Here is a 17,315-nt window from a genome sequence, read left to right as displayed (position 1 = left end):
TTGTTTGTGAGTCATAACTAAACAGTCCTACAGGAGATTCTAGGTTCTAGAGTCACTGTTAGTGACAGTAATCTACATACTCTCAAGGTGTTGGAGACTGATTTCTTAGAAGCTTCCATGGACTTCTGGGGACTGAATTGTTGGCTTTCCCATGCTCTTTGTGTCTTAGGTATACCGCTCTATATGCAGTTGTCAAAATGCTTGCAGATGTCCCGCAAGTGGGTAGGGAGCTTAAGGTACTATGTCTCTGTGAAGTATCTGTAAGTAACAGACACCGTGTGTGACCAAGCCAGCTCAGTTAGTCAACAGAGTCTCAAGCAAGGGAGTAAGGAAGGAAAAAGAAAACAGGAAAATTATAACATGACTCCGGCCCACACTGAGGCGGAAGCAGCTTTATTCTTTCCCAGTCTGCTTTTATATCATTCTAGGTACATCCAAAACACATGGTCAGTTCTTAGATCAAAGACAAAGTAATCAAGTGAAGTAGTAAACAAGGAGATCACAGAAGAAAGTAATCAAGCAAAATGACCACACATGAAAGTAGTATGCAAAGAGATCCCGTAAGGATCTCAGCAAAGTACTAAACAAAACCCGAGGTCACTGTTTCGAAGATTCCTATCTGAGCCTACTTCCTTGTCCACACTCAGTGACAAATGCCAAATTCCTAGAAGAAGCACTAAAAGCTCTCAACAGACTTTTCTTCCTTCCTTTCTTTCTTTCTTTCTTTCTTTTTCTTTCTTTCTTTCTTTTTTTGTCCGATTCTTGCCTATGATTTTCACATGATCTGAGTTACATGGGTGTTGTGTTCCAGTTTTTTCGTCCCATGGAACAATCGTTTTGAGAAACATTTTATAGTGTTGACTCTTTGTTTAAATATGCTTATCTCTCTGGGTTCCTCTTTTACAATTTGCTTTGTTTCCTGTGCATCATTCAGGTAGTTAATTGCGATTCTAAATGATTTTCTCTCTTCGAATTTCAGGATGACTTTAGCCAGGCAATTATTTTAAAATAATAGTTGAACCTCCAATTTTTATTCTTCAGTGGGATGGGGAAACATAACCTCATTATCCTTCCTTTTTTCCATTCCTCCCTTCACACCACAGTTAAGCATCTGTTACACCTATTGCTATATCTTTTCCATCTTTATTTAGTTCTGAGATGTGATTTCATTAAATAACTTCCAGATTGTCATTTTTCTCTTTAGCTCTGCTGGGTCTTTTATTTAATTGCATTTTAATTCAAATTTCTGTTGTGTAATTTATGTAACAATGTACTTAATGTGTCTAACTTCTCTCAGCTGGCCTCTCTCCATAATAATTTTCTTGACTTTTGTCTTTCATTATTTTGTGTTCTTAATTATACATTTTAAATAGCAAGATCATTGTATGACAAGATCAAGCTGCAGCTTTACTTCTGTTTTTTTCCTCTTCTATGCAAACTGTAAAAGTCCATGAATCATAGTAAAATACACACATATGCCTTGGAGTCTAATGATGCATTCTAAGTTCACTTTTATGAAGCTAGATCTTTCCCTTTGGAGAAGGATAAATACTTACAGTTTATACTGATATTATTTTACAAAAAGTGCAGAATTTGCTGTTATACATGATGCTGATCTAAGCCTTTTTACACTGTGAATATCTAGCATGCGGATTCTAAAGACCTACGGGTAAGAACTCCAAGTGTCTTGAGAATAAAGACAGTTTCGTCATGCGTAAGTTGTAGTTTTCCAGCATTAGGTGTTGGTTCATTCTTTTGCAAAGAATATTGTACTTTGAAGAAAGAAGATTTTGTGGCTGCATGCATTCTGAAGCCCTGTCTCATCTGGGCCCAGTCTCACCAGGCATCCCAGCAATAGGCTAGACAATCTTTTCCAGTCAGTCGGGGAACTTCAGCCTCAGCTGATGCTTTTAGCCTCCTCATGAGCTTGCAATATTTTGGGTTCCCAATGTTTGGTTTTCTCTAGTTTCTTATGCTACACTTATATGTTAAATTAAGAGAACCTTTTCATATCTACATCATTTATATAGACTACTTTTATTTACATACTGTTGGTTGCTTGATTTACTTACAATTAAATGACTAAGAGCATATAGAGAGTCCCTGAACTTTACCATGCATCCCTTTGATTCTCAGATATGAAAATTTTCTGTCATCTGTACTAGGGAACAACATTGTTGGGTAGAAGGACATTTGATTATTTTAAGACACATGAGACCATAGCTATCTTTTAAATGCATTTCCAAAGAATATACTCATGGTGTCTTTTAACATTGCAATTGTCAGATGTAATGGCTTTGCCATTGAAATAGATATAAATTCCCTTTCTATTTCCTTCATAACGGATACATGTTTTAGTTATAGGTCTGCATTGGAGTTCGTGTCTCCCACTTACAGAAATTGTACTATAGCTCGCCTTTACCTCTCCTTCCATCAGGTTTGTCCACTTACCTCAACAGTTCAAACGTTACATGCATATCCTTGGTAGTGAACTCTGTCGCGTTATGGCATCAAAGGTGTCTTTAGCATATATATAGGATTATAATCCCACTTGGCTTACATCCGACTTGTTTTCTCATGCACAATTTCCTAGTTAGCAGTTAGATCTATCAGGTGTCTTTATAACAGAAAGCTGACATATTTGAAGCAACATGACTCTGCTGAGATGCTTTTGCGAAGATAAAGTTTCAGATAAACCGGTAATAATTTTTCATGACTTTCTCCATGGTTGGCATAAAAAATAAATACACCACAGGCATCCTCTTTTAACTGCCCTGTTCAAACAGTTCATTTTTTTCCCTTCCAAAGTGAGTTAATAACGCAGAGTTTGCCTGTGTGGGCTTGCTGGAACAATCTGTCTCCATGGGAAGCTTCCTCAGAACTAGCACGATGTGTGAACCCCTGAAGACGCTTCCTTTCACAAAGCCTATAGTTAGCCTCAATGTTAGACCTACTTTGCTGGATCAATTCCAGCTTGAATAATACACAATGCTGCCTAACATTCTTTCCACAGTTGAAATGCAACACAGGTTATTTCTTCACTCTTCATGAGAACATTGAATGATCTATTAAATTGTCATTTAATCTCCAAGGTAGAGGCTTTTCGGTGTTACTTATTACTTTTCAAGACAGAGTCAAAACAGGTTTGTTGTATCAGAAATAAATGTGTTGCTTCAACACATTCTTATCTTTTTTAGCCCATACAGATGCACAATCATAAAGCCTTCAGATAATATTGCAGATATGACAACCGAGGCTGAGGAAAGCAAGATTACAGAGGAGTAAACACATCAATTTCAAAAGATTATGTCTGGATGGTACAATTTACACATTGAATGACCTGGACCTAAACTTCAGCTCTACACACAGTCTAGACATTTAAATATTCCAGGACCACACAGAGAGGAAATACATGCATCTCTTTCTGAATTAGTGAGGTGCGTCTCACTAAATCATCAATAGAAGAAAAAAATCACTGCTAAAAACACTCAATAGATATATTGTAAAGTACAATACTATGTTCCTATGTGGATTCTGTTCATATATTCATATATTGGAAAATGTTATTTAGGACTAGCTTAACAACTGAAGTAGAAGAACCATGTTCATCTTCATCTTTCTTTCTCCCTGTTTTTCATCCTCTGCTTCTTTTGGTACTTTTTCACCCTCTCTCCTTCACTTCCTCCTTCCATCCACCCTTCTGCCTTGCCCCCTCCATCCCTATCTCCCTCCTTTGCATTTTTCTCTCCTTTAATGCATGACTAAGCAATACATCTTTTTATCTTTGTTACATGGAGACTTTTTGAAAGCGATTTAAAATTGAACTTTAAACTTTTTTTATTTGTTTTGGTGGGTTGGCACTTCTTCGCACTCTGTGTGAGCTATTCTGTTAAGAGTACAAAATGGAATTGTTAGGGCAAGAGAAACAACAACGAAATTCAAGTGCGCACATTTAATTTTTACATTTTCTACTATGTAAATTTAATTTTTACATTTTCTACTCTTTGAAGTATCAAGAAAAACAACAAAAGAAAAGCAATAACTCAACATTTTACCTCAGTTCCTTAGTGAGTGCTTGCCAAACAGGTATCATAAATTCAGTAACTAGTCTTCCTAAGAGACCACAAAGAAAAAGTTTCTTATAAAGAATACATTTTTTAAAGATAGTCTATAAGAAAATTTAAAAATCTTAGGAATAAATTGACTTGAATTAGTAATTTAGAGAAATTTCTGTCAGGATTGTTCAATGCTCTGTTTTTCTGAATAGTAATTAATAATTATAACCAGTTATGGGATTCCTACCTTTAGTGAGATAGGTCAAGTTTAAATGACATAGTATAGCTCACCTTCTCCTCTGCAACTGTGTAAATTTTAAATATAAGGGCACCATTTTTAATCTTGAATGAAAGAACACCATAATTTCAATCAACTGTCTCCATTTTGGGAAGACAAAGAGCAACATTTTCCAACTCCACTTCCTAATTTCACTATAGCTGATGAACATATCAAAAATGACAGTTGCGCACCCCATCCTTTCACAGAGTGTGTTAAGTAGTGCAGGCAAAGATAAACTTTAAAAGGATTCACCTGTCCTAACAGCCCATCTGCTCTCTACTCCCCACAGAGCACATCTCTTTTCAGGGGTCCCTTTCAGGTGTGCTCCTACCTTATGTAACACTCTCTTTATTATACGTTCATGCTGCGACCCTGTCAGAATTTTTGCAGCAGGAATGACCTCCGCAATGACCATCCACAGCCTGCCAAGCTAACTTGGTCAGTGTTAGCTGATTAAACTTTTAACAACATCCCCTGTGCGATAAAGGGCAAAATGACAACTTTGCCCATCGTCAAGGTGTCTGTATAATAAACTAATTAGTAAACCACACAGTCTGTGGAGCTTTTAATGAGTGCTATCGGCTGGCCTCTGTAATAAAAACCCAGTCTGCCCCCTTTTGGGATTCAATTAAGGCACAGACTGTCATATGCTTGGTCTAGCTGATCAATGAATCCATTCCGACCTTTGTCAGAGCTGTTTGCAAGGTCAGTGGCAGTAGTGGGGAAAGCTAGCGTAGTAAGGGAGATATACCCAACAGCGATGGACAAGCTGCATGTCCAGTTGTTAATATCCTCGTGGTCATTTGACACCAGCAGAAGTTTCTCTCATTCAAAGGTTATCCGAAAGAGAAGGCAGAACTGAAAAAAAAAATATGTTGGTATTTTTTCCCAGAAAGGTCCTTCTGTTATTAAGAAATGATCATTAGTGTGTTAGCACCTACTCTACCTCGTGGCGCCTTCCTCCCTTCACCCGGTGGAATATGCCATCCAACTTTTGTTCTTTCAAATATAGCTATTGATTTAACTCTCCAGATGTGAAGGTAAATGTCACCTTTTTGAAATGCAGTCCTGTTGTTTTGGTTCAAGATGTTGAGGTTTTAAAAAATGAAATGATTGGAAAAGATGATTTTCCTCATTAAGAGTCCAAGATGTTACAAAATTGTTTTTTTTTTTTTTACAATTAAGAGGGTTTTTTAAATACTCTATGATTCTGACTGTTGCAAATAAGATACTTTGAGTCTACATTTCCAATATAGATGTAGAACAAAGTATTTGGTGAATGTTGATATTTTTATAATAAAAACAAAACCACATTTGTCTGATATTTAAATGATAGTTTGAAAATACAATGAATACAGTCTTTTATCTAAACACTAATAAATTTAAAGGAACAAGTATTTGTAACAATTTTTGATTGTACATTAAAAACAAAAGGTTCAATATCTCTAACATACACATTTGTATAAGATGTAGACTATAGTCAGAACTAGGCAACCTATTACATTAAGTGAGACAGGTATAATCTTTAATATTAGAGATGAAGGTATCAGGAAATCTAATTGTTATTTCTGAATGTTAGGTATTGATCATAGAACCATAGAATATGCAATAAGCAAAAGATAATTGAAAATAGATGTAATATGTAAATGACAAAAAGACTCAACATCATCATGGGGTTCTGCATTTAGAGGCTGCAGAAATGGATTGGCCATGAACTGAACAAACTGGTCTTTCAGATGTGTGAACTTTGGATCCCAGCACTTACAAATCTCTAGATTCAGGTTCTAATACTATTGCATCCTCCTTGGGCATTGACACATATATTTTTACACACCTTTTCACACAAACATACACACAAATATAAATTTAATAAATGAAAAACTCACACAATTAAAAATAAATATTGAAAGGAAGAATATACACATATATACAGTTTTGCACACAGAAAAATTATCCTGCAAATTTCATGAGGCATAAATACCCACTTCCAAAACAAATCAAAACTAAACAAGAAATTAATTGAAGTAGATTTCACCTAAAAAAAAATTACTGAAAGTTTCTTTAGGAAAATATATAATAAAGATCAGTTACTTAACTCTGCAAAAATACATGAAGGAATCAGAGAAAGATTTAATTAATGTAAACTAACAAACAGTATGTAAAAAGTGTCTGCATACATTTCTATTATTAATTTACTCCTGTTAATTCCCATGACAGCAGCTTGACATAGTGAGAGCAGAACACACTCAGGGATTAGAGCTGCTTGAAGTAAAATGATTAGCAGAAGGGTCACAAAGATGATGAGAAGAAAGTAAGAAAATTTCCTGACATGACTTCTATACTATTCAAGAAGTTGTGTTTTTATATAAGTGGCTTTAAAACATAAGTCTAAAGTACCACTATAGCCAATGAACTATTTTATGAAGCTTAAATTATCAGATAATGAATAGTGTCAAGAATTCATTCAGAATAATCATTAAACATCAATGGGTAGAAAATCACTTTAGAAAGAAAGAAGAATAAGAATAAGAAGTAATATTAAAATATGTTGAGTATAAATACGCAAATATGAGTCACTATTACTAATGTAAAGAATCTATTAGCATCAATACAAGGTAACGTATTTTCCAGTTGAATGAAACGTTCTATCTGTAAAAACATGTTTTAGGGCCTGGACTTGAAATTCATTGGCAGAATGCTTAAGTGGTACATATGCCTATTGTTAAATCCCCAACATTCCCAAAATAAGTGAATAAAACCTCAATAAAATCAGCACAACCCAGGAAACTGCTTTCAATGTGAAAACCCAAGCAGGATAAAACTAAAGATTAGAAAAATATAAATTAATAGTAATCCAGAGAAATGAGATAATTTGACAATTGATTGAAGAGCATATGTCACAGCCTGAAGATCTGAAGCCAGTGGCCATCACTCAATCACAAGGCAGTTTCTTCTCTAGGAAGATGTTATATAAGGATATAAGCTTTGGAAACAAGTCCACAATGGGGAGGTATATGCTTTGGCAATGGGGAGGTACAGACAAGAGGGTATAATTTCAAGGTCATTTTGGGGCACAGAGTAAACACCAGCTTGGGCCTACTACAGACTCCGTATGAAGAAGGGGGAGAGGGGGAAAAAGGAGAAAGAAAGAGGAAGAAAAAAGGAAGAGGAGGAGGAAGAACAGAGGAGAAGGAACAAAAGCACATGTTGCTGTGATGGTGAAGGAAGAAGAGGAAGAAGGTGAAGAAGAGGAGAAAGGAGGAGAAAAGGGGGAGGAAGAGATGGAAAAGGGGATGAAAGAGAAAGGAGGAGGTGGAGGAAGCAGATGAGGAGGAAGAGAAGGAAAAGAAAAAGAAGAGGATGAAGAGAAAGAGGAGGAGGTGGTGGTGATGGTAGCAGTGGTTGCATTAGGAGCAGCATCTAAAAACTGTGTCTTATTTTTTTTCCTAAAATATGTAAAACAGAAAGGAGCTAACTTTTCCTTTGCCAAAGGAAGTTGGAGGTTTCCTACCATCTCATAATAAAGAACCTAACGGGACAGGCTTGTAGGGGCTCAGGATCTAGGCCTGCAGTATGAAGTTTGTGACTAGTAGGCCCCTTAGTTCACTGGGCACACTGAGATTATATTTGCAGCACAGTGGTATCATAATGTGCCTGTGGCTCTTCTCTTGTGTTGCTGCTGCTAGGAGGCAAAGGCTTACTTCTGAATGGAGAGAGAGTTCATGGGGCGTGGGGTGGGGGATGGGGAGAGTGAATGATAGAAGAGACCTTACTCCAAACCAGAGGTTATAGAATTTTTAAACCAGTACCTTTCCAACTTATAAGCACTGTGTAAAAATGAGCCCTTAACAAACATTTAGCAACACATACTTAGGAAATTCATGTTTCCTTTAGATACTACTATTTATTTCCTGGACTAAGCTAGGAAATTCCATGGTGTTAAGTGATTTGGGGCTGTGCACATTCATGTTGAAACACTGATACTCCTCAATAGATTATTAATAATTATTTCCTTACTATCTTTTCTCTTTCCTTATCTCAGTATTTGAAAGATGCCCTTGTAAAATTCACTGTGTGCTTAGGTGCCTTTTTTCTTTCTTAGCAATTTTTTCCAATGCTTTCTCAATTTTTATCTGACATGGAATATCTAGGGCATATTTCCTGCTCTTTTAGGCCTGCCATGAATTAAAGTAGGTTTGACTATCTCAAGCATTTGGTCTTTGCCCTAAATATGCTAAAGACAAGGAAATATCCTTTATTAATAATTCCAGATTTTAAGCAAATCATTACACAAGAAGACCAGCACATTAATTAATTAATGTGTGCACCTGAGGAAAATTAAACAGCTGGAATAATAAACGTGTACATGCCTCTGAATATTTGAATTAAATTTTATTATTTAAGTTACTACCAAATTTAATCTTTAGACTGTAGCATGATAACATGGTAGAAGGATTTATTCTTAGAACAGAGAACACTGGATAGCTAAAATGTATACTTTTGCTCTTTGAAATATATTTCAGATTCTTGGGGTGAGAACAGTTATAAAGAATTTGAATTTGTTCAATTTTAAAGCAGAATAGAGTGAGCTCATGACATGCTACTATTTTGCACACATATGTTGATATTTGTGTGCATTTTGAGTTTTTAAAGAGGGTTTGTTTTATCTTTTTAAAAAAGTTTTCAGAATCTTACATTCTTGAAGGTGTTATGAGATTGCTATTAATAACACCAGGAAAATGAAAAGAATGTGGTTGGTGCCAGAAAATGTTATGCTTAGTTTTGTGCAAGCTATTTCTGGCTTTTAGAAAAATTAGAAGATTCATTTGAGCTAAAGGGAAATAGGTAAGGTGACATTAAATCTATCAACATGCCACCCATGTTAAACAGTTCAACTCACAAAGCCAAGATGATTTCTCAGCAGGTAGAGGGGCTTGCCACCGGGCCCAGGTAGAGGGACTTGCCACTGAGCCCAACAAGCTGATTTCAATCCCAGAGACCTTCTAGTGGGCAGATAGAACCTACACCAAAAAGGACATCACATATGTCCTATGTCATGTGTACTCACTCTACTCCCACAATACATAAATAAAATGCAGTATGTTTGTGATTACAAATGTCTTGCAAGAAAAGATATGACAAATATCATGGAATTGTTTAATAGGAACAAGGCTGCTAATGATAGATACTGTGAACCATTAATAAACAAGAAACAGAAGAGTTAACATTAATATAAGTAAGAATGAGCTATTTAAATTGAGAAGAAATTTGCAACTTACATAGACTATTTAGTATTTAAAATAAACAGTGATTTTTATTAAGGCAATAGAATGTATCACAAACTCATGCTCTTCATTTTCTGCTTTCTCTTAAATCCAGTGAACATCTCCCTCAAAAGCTGCTATATTGTATAGTTTCATGTACATGAAGTCTCTGTCAGTCTCTACCCAGTTTTCCAATGCTGGAGACTGAACCAGAGCCTTGGGCATGCTAGGTAAGTTCTCCACTTCTAATAGCTATGCATTTGAAAGCGTGTAACACAGTCTAGCCTTGGCTCCAGACATTTTATATTGTATTATACATTAAATACATTTACATCCCCTCCCTCACCGTATGTACATGCATGCTAGTGTGAACATACATGTTCATTTTTTTTTTTGAGCGTCAGCATATCCCACATGTCATGATTCAAGTGTGGAGGTCCGTGGACAACCTCTGGAGATTTGAGGCAGAGTTTCTTGATCATTCTGGCTGACAAGCTAGGTACCCATACATTTCTGTGGATTCTCTTAAGAGCACTTGGATCATAGACGCTCTGAACTGAGCCAGCTTCACCTGGTTCCTGAGGATTCTTCCTCAGACGTTCCTTACTGTCTGGGTCACCTCCCTCTCCCCATCCATAGTTTTCAATGATTCCCCAGAAGCTCTCCTTCTTCAGGCTATGCTCTCTTTATTCTTTATTTCAACTTTTGGATGGTTTTCAATAAACTTGCTCACCTGGGCCTTCTTCCTTGCACTAAGGGCCCCTATATGTATATGAAAACATGACATCTCCATTTCAGTGTTTTAAAATCCCCAATAATCATACTCCATTCATTGCTTTATCTCCCACAATTGTTCCTTCTGTGGTACTCCTTGTCTCAAATTTTACTTTCAGTCATGACAGCTAATAAATACCTTATAAGAATCAAGATTTCCTTTCTCCCATGTCAGATCCAGGTCCCCAGAAAGTACTTTTCAATATAGATTTAAAACATGTCAGCATAAGACCACTACCAATGACTTTTGACTATGGCTACCTAGTTGCCCTCCCAGGTATTACTGACATCCATGCACCATGTTTCCTTATTCTGCTGTCTTCTGCCATCTGTCATCCATAGAGCTATCCAAAGGCACAAGACCAGGACATTCTTCTCTTTCCTTTTGGGTGAGTAGAGAGGATATTAGTACAAGTCTAGGGACATGTTAACTTGAAATCTCTAATGATGTTAAAATAGAGACAACAGGATTAACAGATTGGGCAAGTGGGATTTGTTTGTTTGTTGTTTAGTTTTTTGTTAAGGATAATAAAATGGATTGGGTGTATATTACCAAAGTCAACTCAGTCAAGGATAAAAGTATGAGTTCTGTAGGTGAATATATGGTTGAATGTATAACTTTGGGCTTTGTTAGAGAGTCAGTTTTCTCGTGATTAGGTCATTTCTCTTCTGAAGGCTCGCAGTAGCTCTGCCAGTCTTGCTGTTTGATGCAGTGGAGATGTTGCCCTCCACACATCTGTATTATTCATCCTTTTAAAGTTCACCATTTTGTTTTTTAAGTTCTTTCTGCTTTTATTTTTTTACAGTCCAATCATTTCTCCCCTCTTGGTCTGCTGCCCTCAGACAGTCCCTCATCCCACTCTCCTTCTCCATCCCACCCTCATCCCTGTCTCCAGGAGGATGACCCCACCCTTCGCCCTCAACAGGCCTCCCCACTCCCTGGGGCCTCAAGTCTCTTGAGGGTTAGGCGCCTCTTCTCTGACTGAGTCCAGACCAGGCAGTCCTCTGCTGTATATATGTCGGGCTTCAGACCCACTAGTGTATGCTGCCCTATTGGTAGCTCAATGTCTAAGAGATCTCAAGGGTTGGGCTATTTGAGACTGTCAGTCTTCCTATGGGTTCACCGTTGTCCTCAGCTTCTTCCAGCCTTTCCGTAATTCAACCACAGGGTTTCCCTAGCTTCTGTTCATTCGTTGGCTGTAAGTATCTGCTTCTTTCTCAGTCAGCTGCTTGCCTCTCAGAGGGCAGCCATGCTGGGCTCCTCTCTGCAGGCACACCATACCAAACCCTTTGTCAAAAATTAAAACAAAAACAAAACAACAAAAACTACACCATGATTGTCTCATTCTATCAGTCCTATACATTATAGCACATAGTACCTTCTTAGTTTTTTTCATTTTATCTATTGCCAGTACATGTCCTTATTATAACTCTGTGAGAGAACTGATTTTTTTCTATGTTCTTGTTTCACTGTTGTACTGACTAAATACGCTTACAAGTAAGATATCTAAATAGACATGGCTTGAGTTTGTTGAGTGACTTAGAAATATAGTTGATGAATAGTTATTGTAGCTAACAATGATAAAATACTAATTGTGCTGATATTATGATTATCCTATATTATTAGAATTATTATATGATTATCCTATATTATTAGAATATATTAATATCCTATAATATTATTAGAGAGTAGGAGGAAGGAGTGAGAGAGGCTGTATTTTTCTCTGTAGCCCTATCTGACCTGGAATTCATTAAGCTTGTAGCTGTACTCCTGCCTCAGAGACTGAACTCTAGAATTGCAGATAGAAGATACAATATCCAGGTTAAACTTTGGATATAAAGTTAGAATTATATCCATGGTAGTAAGAAGCATTGGTCAAATTCATAAGAAATCAAGAAAATAGTGCTTCTCCACCTTAGCAAGTATTTCATTGTTTGTTTGTTTATCTTTACATCCAGACCCCATCAGTTTTCCCTCCATGTCTTTTCTCCCAATCCCTACCCCTGTGCCTCCTCTTCCACCCCACCTCCATTCACTCCTCCTACATTTCTCTTCAGAAAGGGGCAAGCTTCCCATGAATATCAACCAGCCATGGCATATCAAGTTGCAGTGAGACTAGGCACCTCCTCTTCTATTAAGGCTGAAGGAGGCCAACCAGTAGGAGGAAAGGCTCTTAAAAGTAGGCAAGAGTCAGAGACAGCTCTTGCCCCCACTGTTAGGACTCCTTCAAGAAGACTAAGCTAGACCAAGCTGCACAACTGTAACCTATGTGTGGAGAGTCTGTGTCAGTCCTATATGGGCTCACTGGTTAGTAGTTAGTCTCTGTAAGCTCCTATGATCCCAGATTAGTTGACTCTGTGGGTTTTCTTAGGTGTCCTTGACCCCTATGGCTCCTACCAGTCTTACTCCTCATCTTCAGCAAGATTCTTCAAGCTCTGCCTAATGTTTGGCTGTGGATCTATGCATCTGTTTCCATCAGTTACCAAGTGAGGCCTCTCTGATGACAATTGATAAAGGCATCAATCTATGAGTATAGCAGAATATCATTAGAAATTATTTAATTGATTTTTTTGCTATTTGTTTGATTCTATTCTAGGGCATATACTATATTATATCACTAGAACACTTGCTCAACTAAGTTCATAGCCATACAGAAACTAGAAACAACCTAGATGGCTCACAACCAAAGACTGGATAATGAAGATGTGGTACTTTTACACAATCACATATTGCCCAGCTGTTAAAAACTTTAGTAACTCTTTAAGTCTTTGACTGCTGGATTAATTATTTTTCTCTTTTCTTCATTTCTTTTTGTCTTGGTCAGTTTAATAAGCTAGGGTCATCCTGGAAAGGAGAACTTCAGTTGAGAAAATGATTCTATCTGATTGGCCATAGCATGTCCATCCAGAAATTTTATTGATTATTGACTGAGAAATGAAAGCATAAGCTGTAGCAACCTTGGATATAAAAACTTGAGTATAAGTTCCTTGTTGTATAAGAACTCAATCTAGGAAAGCTAAGAGTAGCAAGCCAGTAAGCAGCATTCTTCCGTGGCTTCTGCTTCCATTTTTGCCTCAATCTTCCTGATCCACTTGAGTTCCTGCCATGGCTTCCTAAAGGATAGATTGTTGCCATGTAAGCCAAATACATCCTCTTCACTACTTGTTGCTATGGGTTTCTTTCTTCCTTTCTTCCTTCCTTCCTTCCCTCCTTACTTCCTCCCCTCTTTCTCTCTTTTCTTTCTTCCTTTCTTTTTCTTCTTTCATTCTTTTTTTCTCCACAGCAATAGCAAACTAGGACAGATATTTATCAGAATACTTCACATTGAAAATCAAATTAGCCTTTAATCCCAGCACTAGGGAGGCAGAGGCAGGCAGATTTCTGAGTCTGAGGCCAGCCTGGCCTACAGAGTGAGTTCCAGGACAGCCAAGGCTGTACAGAGAAACCCTGTCTCGAAAATCAAATTAGAAAAGAAAAAGAATATCAAATTAGATAGTAGATTTTTTTGTTGTTTCCCTTAGGTAGTAATCTACATATCTGTACAATACTACAGACACAGTACTAGTCTCGGGTGAATTGTCAGAATATGCCTGAGATGAAAACTAGAAAAGATTTCGAGAGCCTGATAGCAAGGAGCTCACACATTCCCTCAGACCTAGTATAAAACTCCATGACTAAGTAAGAGATTTCAAAGTTAGATTAAGAATTAAGAAGTCTTTTTCTTCCCAGCCAAGGCTGATAAACTGAGGAAGATGGGCTGATTTTTTTTTTTAACCTTGAAAGCACTTAAAAATAGATTCTCATCTTTCTACAGTGATCTTCATGGTGGTCTATTTTAAGATATCAGATTAGTTACAAAGGACTCTTATTTTCAAGTGCTGGGATCATGGACCTTCAATCATGCCAACAGTGATGAAGGCTGTGGTGAGTGCTGCCCAGGCAGTACCAAGTGGGCATCATTCACAATGGGGCATTTTTTTTCTCTAACTGCCAAGGGACTCAAATCCAGTTCTACCAGAGGTTAACTGTACTGCCTTCATTTAAATGACCCTATCTGTTTGTGTCTCTTTGAGGTTGAGATGTGGAAGCCTAGGTCCAAGAATAGTCATTCACAAATACATAAAGCTTTCCCGAGTGTTTGATAAATTATTCTTTGACACTTGCAGAAGGCCACAACCTTTACTTTTTAGATTCAGTAGTCTGACCACTTATACTTCTTATCCGAGAATTAGATAGAACATCTGTATCTAGAATATTGCTAATAAGAGAAAGAAGGGAGAAGCTTAAAAAAAATCCATTTATTTTTTGTGGCTATTCTTAAATATCTCCATGTGTTGCAGTTGAGTATCCAAATAAGACCTTAACTCATTTCAAAACATCAATGATCAAAATATCAACTTTTCCTTTGCAAGTTTTTAAATATTCAAGTAGATAAAAAGGACAGTAAGGTAAAAGTCAGGTGGAAAAATGATTATTTTCCTAATAGGGATATGTGAACAGTTTTATTTAGTATTTCCAATGTTGCATAAATGCTCATATACACACTCTTCACCTGTTTGCATCCTGACCTATTTCACAGGTAACGATTGGATGTCAAATAATAAATAATTGGGGCAGTGTGAGACTGTGTGACAATAAGCACCATTTTAAGATGATGGCTACAAAATTGAAATTAGAGGTAAATTTTAATTTCAATTATCTGGTGCAACCTATGAATTTAGCAACTCACAATCTGAACATAACATAAACACCATCATAACAGAATGCATACTTTCAAACTTCCAGAAATGCCTATCAGCATGCAATCTGATTTAAACAAGAATTTGGGGAAAACTTCAGACTTTCGTCATTCAAACTGGGCTTTATTTATAGCATCTTTTACTCACTAAAAGAAACACAGTAAGCCTGAGCCAAAGACCCGTGCAGTATGCAGTGTGTGCAAGCACGGAGCCCTTGAAATGCTGTGCCAAAGACCCGTGCAGTGTGTGCAGTGTGTGCGAGCACGGAGCCCTTGAAATGCTGTGAGCAGAGAGGACTCTGTTTTCTCTTTTATCAGTGATGACACCAGTGTGGCTCTAAGTGCTCTCACCTCATTTGTGTCCATGCAGGAAATTCCAAACTCTGCAGACTGAAGTACCTACAATCTTGTCCTCAGAAGCCTTGACATGAAACAGCAAACTCAAGAAGCAGTTACGCAGCAAGCGGCTTTTTACCAGAATGTAAGAAAGATATCATGTACGAGATAGAAAGGGAACCCTTTGTTAATATAGAAAAATGAGAAAAAAACAACTGCTGATTTATCAGATAGATACGTGTTTCTATCTGTGGTCATTAAACACGACAACTGATTCAATTAAATAAAGCATACATGCTAGATTGCCTTTATCCATGGGCATGAAATTTTGGAAATTTTGTGAAAACTTTGTTTTTTTAATGAAATGCTAATTAAACATAGAGTATAATAGTAAAAGCCAACTCATGATGCTGTCCAATCTGTACCCCGAATGAACACACACTTTCATGCACTCACTTGTAGGTCACAAGGCTTGGGATGAGAATAGGCCTCTACCAAAAGCTCTCACGTTCAATATTTATTTCACATTTTTATGCCTCACACCAATTACTTGTACTATTATTACATTTGTGGGGAAAATATGCAAGTCAAACCAGTATAAACAGTATAAATTAGTAAGTCACACATTCAAGCGACAGTAGAGAATTCCCACAATCCCTTAACAATAAAGTCTATTCTTTGGTGCCCAGATAACATGGATACTTTGAAGTTCTTGGTCTCAAAGTTTTTCATATTTCTTATTGTTAAGATATTTTAATTTGCATGCAAAGCCTATGACAACTACCACGATACTGAAGAGTTACCCAGCTGTAATAAAGCCAAGGATGAGCACTCCCAGATCTCCCAGCAGGGAATTTGTCCCCCAGTTTGAGACTCTGTCTCAAATACCACAGCTTTGTCTTCCATACAGTCTCATACTCACAAATGAGCTCAAGCCATGTTAGAAGCATGGCTTTTTATCCATCTCAGCACACAGAATGCTAATGATGGATAGCAGCACTGTTGGGATCTTCTTCCTTTTCCGGCTAGTTATTGCTTAGAAAACTTCTAGCTTCCCAACACGTCTGCTTCTACAACACATGACAAGCTCAGTCATTTTTTATTGTCAGTGCAAGAAGACATCTTAAAGATTTTTTTTTATTTGAAAAGACTGATTTGCTTACATAAAAAACAAAAATCTTTGAGTCACAGTCTTAAATAACCCAGGCTACTCTCAAACTCAGTTTGTATCCGAAGATGATGATGAAATTCTAGACCTTCTGCCTCCATGTTCTGGATGTTAAGAATTCAGGCATAGACTACCATGTCTAGATGCCATGCTGGGGATCAAACCTAGGTCCCTGTGCATGCTAGTGACAAATTTTACTAAATTAACCACATCCACAACCTGAATAGTACTTTTAAATCACTAGAAGATGGCTACCACCAAAGCAAGACACACTGATGGAAAAGTCCTCATTGCTTCATTTTCCACAGAGAGGCAGGTTCAAAGCCAGCAAATACAGCTTGCATGCTGGAATTCTTTGGACTTACCCTGCACACCAGTTCTGCTTTCCTCAGACACCGTCTTTATGTGAGCAACCTTTCTCTCCCGGCAACAGCATGTTTACCATACCTAGTTGGCCAGAGAGGCTAAGCTGGTCTTTAGGACAGCAGAGCACAGTTTTGTCTTCCTTCTGCTCCTTATTCAATGAGTTCCTTATTCAATGAGTCTCAAGTTTGCAGATGTAATTCAATGAGAAAGCATGCGAAAATCCCTGCTGTCAATCTCCAAAGCCAACACCCCCCTACACAAACACACACAAAGCAAGAGAAAATAATGTATAAAGCCTGCAACACCCGAGTGCTAACATGGGAGTAGGTCCAA

General features: G+C 37.3%; 1 long non-coding RNA gene across 1 annotated transcript; it reads left to right on the top strand.

The window, feature by feature from the left end:
• Positions 1–85: 85 nt before the first annotated feature.
• LOC116098413 lies at positions 86–15,844 on the top strand. The gene is made up of 3 exons (XR_004121836.1): positions 86–169; positions 9,715–9,829; positions 15,483–15,844. It is a non-coding gene; the product is annotated as an uncharacterized LOC116098413 (long non-coding RNA).
• The last annotated feature ends 1,471 nt before the right edge of the window (positions 15,845–17,315 follow it).

The sequence above is a fragment of the Mastomys coucha genome, unplaced genomic scaffold (assembly GCF_008632895.1).
Source record: "Mastomys coucha isolate ucsf_1 unplaced genomic scaffold, UCSF_Mcou_1 pScaffold20, whole genome shotgun sequence".
Classification (NCBI taxonomy): Eukaryota; Metazoa; Chordata; class Mammalia; order Rodentia; family Muridae; genus Mastomys; species Mastomys coucha.
This window is presented reverse-complemented; position numbering and strand designations above follow the sequence as displayed.